We start from the raw sequence: 5,738 nt of genomic DNA on the forward strand, positions 1-5,738 counted from the left end.
GGTGTGCCCGTCCGGGTTCGGACTTAACGGGTCCGGACCGAGCTAGCTCAATTTTATTTTTTTTAAGTATATTTTATTTTTCTTATTCAATGTTATTAATACTTAAGTGTTTGCAAACTTGTAAGGCTTAGAATTAAACTTTAACCTTTAAAGTTTAAGTTTTAAATTTGAAATTTGAATTTTAAAATTTTAAAATTAAAATTAAGTGGCTACATAAAATTATTTAATAAGACCAATATGTAAGGATCAAACTTCAAATACTTTCATTTCATATTTTCATTGCATAATAATACTTCAAATTAACCTGTCTTATAAACTAACACATTAAACTTAAATAAAGTCTATCAAATTCAAAATAACCCAAATTGTCTCAAACCAACTTAAATACGAATTCTTGGAGGACGCACAAGACAACTCTTGATATGCCTCCTTGAACCAGATGTGCCCTCCCAATTTCGATGAACATTAAAGACTCGACCATAGTTCTTGCACTCTACTTTGCGAACTTCTTCATTTTCTTCTACCACCAAGTGTTCCCAAATATGTGAATGCACTCTACAAGCACGAGGCATGATTTAACTTGAACCTAACAAAAATGGTAACCACACTTCACTTGATAATTGTAATTTTGTAGTGACTACCTTAAATAATTGATAAAACTTGAAATATTAATGAATTGAGAACTTGAGAGCAATAAGCAATTCAATAATCAAAAGGGAATTGAGAGAGAATTAGAGTAGAAGAACAGAGCAAGTTGTGAAAAAAATGAAGAAGCGGGGGGCTATTTATAGTTATTAAAAGGCTAAGAATGTAATTTATCAATTATTAGGGGATGGAGGGGCTATTTTAGTAAGGGGATAGGCCGAAATGGCTAAAAGTGCAAACAATCGTCGTTGCCCAACGGTCATTTTTTATTTTGACCGTTGACAACGATCAGAGTAGCCAAAAAATGTTCGTTCAAGGCCGGCTCCCCCCAGCCCTCACCCAACCCATCCCACCCCCAACGTACCGGGCTGAACCGGGTCAAACCGGGCTATAATTGGGCTGACCCAGCCCGATTAACAGGCTTAATTTCAGGCTTGAAGAGTCTCTATTCATGTCAAAACAGACATCATATATACCAGGTGCAAATTAAACTTTACCAAAATCAATTCAAGCTAAAAATCCTACAAGTGGAAATAAGGGCTCAAAATAAACAGCTGATGCAAAACTTGATCCTCATTCAAGAGGAAGGCTAGTCAAGGAAGGTTAGTGAAAGATAGATCAAAGTCAAAAGACACACCTTCACGAATGAAGGAGATCATCAAGATTCTGTTTGTTCAAATTATAGCCTGTTTGGCCAAGCTTCTCAAGAGGCCAAAAGTGCTTTTTTTTTTTTTTTTTTTTAAAAGCACTTTTTTTTTTAACTTGAGGTGTTTGGCCAAGCTTTTTTGGAAAAAAAGTATTTTAGGAAGAAGCAGAAAAAAGTAGCTTCTTCCCAAAAGCAGAAGCAGTTTTGACTTTTTTTCTTACCAAAATTACCCTTAACATAATATGTATATACCAAAATAACCGGTAAACCTAATACTTAGAATATTAATGTATAAATATTTCTTATTATTTTTAGGATAGCTTTCTAATATATAGTGACTTTAGGGGTGAATGTTTTTATATTTGTTGAAAGATTTTTAATATATTTAACTTATATTAAAAGAATTAAGTACTTTAAAATTTTATTTTCATATTTTACTTAAATAAAATAAAAAGATTTAATTATTGCATGTAATAACAAATTTTTAAGATTATTTATTTACTTATAATATTAACTATTAAGTAAATCTATTTATGTCCTTATTCGTAATTTGATACTTAAAAGCACTTTCTGAAAAGTTTGGCCAAAGACAAATTATTGCTCAAAAGTGTTTTTCAGAGTGATTAGTCAAACACAAAATGTTTCTCTCCAAAAGTACTTTTTTCAAAAGCACTTATCAAAATAAGTTGATTTCTCCCGCTTGGCCAAACATGCTATTAAAGTAATACACTGAGCAGTCCATATAGGCCGAGTAATCAACTTTTTAAATTAAAGATTCTGCATCTTCAGACTGTTGACATTTTACACCATTGTCTAGCTACAAGTGCTTAATTTCAATTTAACAGTGTCATTGTCGAGTGAGTAATTACTGTTTTCCCTGAGAAGTTAATTACTATGTTTTATGATCCGTTTGACCTTTAGCATCAATAAATAGCCAAACTTTCATGGCAGTTGAAATTGTTGGTTAGTACTCATTCTTGAGTCTTTGTGTTTAATGTTTGTTATACCTTTATTTAGACCCATCTATCCGTGCTCTAGTCATATATAGATGCACTCCAGCATAAAGGAATTATTTATATGTCATGTCAGTATAGACTTAGCCATATCATCATAATGCAGGATACAACCACTTACTCAGTTACGTTGTTGCACCTCACAACTCAACGTTCATGTCCTGCAACTTCTTGTCACCAACATGGATCTTGTGCTTCAAGTACTTGATAGGAGAACCTGAATCATGATCACAAATTAAGATTGAAGCAGAGAGAAAGGGTTAATGAAGCATCCACAAAGAGAAAAAGACATCAATATCTAAAATGATATTTCTAGGTCTTTAGTATACTGCTAGTGTACTATTTGGGAACTACTAAATGGTTTAGATACAGACGTTATTTCATCGATTTATCAAACTTATCAACCCTAATGTTGTCAATACTCCATAGGCCACCTTTTACCTACATTTAGCAAAGTAAACCCAGCATCGCTAAACTTGCCAAGGTAGTACCATGAGCAGACATTTTTAATCCTATTTCTGCAGTTAATCATAACATGGTAGCATTATTTACAAAGTCCTATATTTTCTAGCATTACCATGTTTGCTCCATATAGAATTACTATGCCTCAATTCCATGTTATTTAACATTTCATCAGGCAGATCAAATGTCTACTTCCAACAATAGAGTAGAATCTCTTTCTTTTGCTGAAGAGGGGACAATCTCTCTGTCTGCTACATGCCTCAACCGCTAAAGGTTGTAAAACTACTAACAAGCTAGTTGCAAAAGACAATCACAAAATGGATTATAGCTCTTCATCCCTGAATAGGCAATTGAAAGTCATTATAAATATCAAAATTCAATATTGACATGATACTCGCATCAAGAAAGACAATTAGAGCACACAAAAGCCATCAGAAGTGAAAAAGAGTAGAGCTTTAAATTAAAATAACATACCCTTGATAAACATAGAAGAGCCATGTCAGTATTAGAACTACGGATTCCTTCAAGATCAAAATTGATAAGAAAAAAAGCAACTATAAATACCAAAAGTCGACTATAAGGGCAATGCCTGCTTAAGACTTGAAGATACAAGGAATCAGCTGAAGCTTAGGTGATGCCCTGCTGAATACTCCTAATTGATTATTATTCTTATGCTCTTATCTTACTCTTTGCCGGCCCATCTTTCAGTTTTTTCCCAACCTCACTAGTCTTCTTTCCATCTTTCAAAGACAACTTACTCTTCTTCTGTTTCTCAGCACTTTTCAACTTCTTGGCCTTCTTTTCACCATTCAACTCACTCAGAAGTTTCTCAGCATTTTTCATCTTTTTGGCTTTCTTCTCAGCAGTTTTCCTCTTCTTTGCTTTCTCAACTCCATCATCCTTGATATCTTCATCACTGTTGTCCTCTTCTGCATCATTGCCAAAATATCTACCAACATCATCATCACTCTCCAATTCATCTACACCATTGTCAAAGTCCATATACCTAACTTCATGAATCCTCCCTTTATTCTTCTTCCCCGACCTCTCATCAGCTTTCTTTTCACTCTCCTTAACCTCAACCAAACCATCACTCACTTCTTCTTCGGCTTGTTTCTCCTTAAACCCCTCAATCTTGAGCTTGATATCAGGCAAAGCTTGATCCTTAAACTCCTCACACCACTCCATTTCTTGGGAACAACCTGAACAACACCCTTTATTACTTCCACCACATTCTCCACAATCTGCTCACTCTCCATTGAAACCTTACCAGCCCTCATCACACAACAAGTCCCACTCCTCAATAAAACAACCCGGACCCACAAGCCCTCTCCACTTGCTCCTTCCAATTCTTGTGTGTCAAATCCAATGGCAAAGGCAACTTCTTTTTCTTGAAAAATTGCTTCCCTAAAAGCTTAGGAAGCAAATGAACAATCCTCCCATCGACCAAGAAAAGGTCGTGAGAATCACAAAGCTTTCTTTTTGATTCAAAGGGTTTGTAGTTAGTTTTAAGCTTCGACAGCTTAATGACTCTGCTGATGGGTATGTCTTGGGATTTGATCATCTTTTTTGCGGCGTCCGAAGTGAGTTTGGAATTGGGTCTGTCGTCGATGATGAGGCAGAGCTCGGAGGAGGAAGGGTCGTGAATAGGGTTAGGGAAAGGGATTCTGAAAGTGTTGGTACGAGGCTTTTGTGGGATTTTCTTGAGAGTAAGGTTGAGGTAGATGAAGTCGTCTTGTGGGAGCAGTTGGGCTTTCTGTATTTTGGACTTCGATTCTTTCCATTTGAGGAGGGGCCTCACTGCCTTCTCTACGGTGGCACGGCCGACCTTGGCGGCGGAGGGTGGCGGAGACTCCATTCGAGAGGACTGGAGAGAAGAATGCTGGCGTTAGGGTTTTTAGGTCAAGCAGCTCAAACATAAAGGCATTTCAAACTTTTTAACATAAATTACAAAAAGTTTATCCGAAAAACGGATGTAGTTTGAATTTGTAGGTAGTTCTAACGTTACGTGATATAGCTTAATACAAATTGTAAGAATAAATAGAAATATCGAATACAGATTGCAAAGTATACAAAAATTAACGAGGTTGGAAAGAAGATAACTTTTGGAACTAAGCAAGATTAATCAATTTATGAAGCTTAAAAGAATAATTTTTCAATATGGGAGTATATGATGTTTGAGTTATAATGTAAGCCAAAAAACTGTCTTTACAGAAATATAGTAATCCAATTTATAGTGAAGGATCCTACTTTTAGATATAATTACGTGCATAATTTGGTAAATACTGAATTACCGTACCGAAATCAAAAATTTTGGTACTTGGTATTCGATATTTTGGTATTCGGTATGGTATTTGGTTTAAGTTTTAAAAAAAATTATATTTGGTATTTTAAAATGAAATACCGAAATACTAATACCGTACCGAAATATATATTATATTACACAATACACATATTATTAATTATAACATAAATATAAAAAAAATTAAAATTTCACTTTCTTTTATTCTTTAAGTTCAAGAATTAACTCTAAGTACGTAACAAGACATTTCTAATGATCAAATTTATTCCTTTATGTACAGTTTTCTCTCTAGGTTGATATTTGTTAGTTTTGGACAAAACTTTTGACAACAAATATTTTTAGTTTTGTACTTTTGAGTACTTTAATTAAGAATATTACAGTCTATGGATCTATGCACTAGTTAGTATTCAAACCGAATAAACCGAACTTACCAAACTGAATAAACCGAAACCGAAAGGAGAAAAACTTAACCATACCGAATTTAATTAGGTACGGTATTGGTATAGCATTTAAGAAATCGAATACCGAAAATACCGAATCAAAATGTCTAAAAACCAAAACATTTATTGATAATTTTTATTACATTTTATCCTAATTCTTATTAGAATTTTTCCAAAATCTATTTAGATTATGTCTTAAAATTGTCAAGTGGCATTTTCTCAATATGCCA

At 34.1% G+C, this 5,738-nt stretch overlaps 1 pseudogene; it reads right to left on the reverse strand.

Moving 5' to 3' along the window:
* Positions 1-240: 240 nt before the first annotated feature.
* Positions 241-4,700, reverse strand: LOC107794991 (uncharacterized; annotated as a pseudogene).
* Positions 4,701-5,738: the final 1,038 nt, after the last annotated feature.

This window comes from Nicotiana tabacum, chromosome 24 (genome assembly GCF_000715075.1).
Source record: "Nicotiana tabacum cultivar K326 chromosome 24, ASM71507v2, whole genome shotgun sequence".
Classification (NCBI taxonomy): Eukaryota; Viridiplantae; Streptophyta; class Magnoliopsida; order Solanales; family Solanaceae; genus Nicotiana; species Nicotiana tabacum.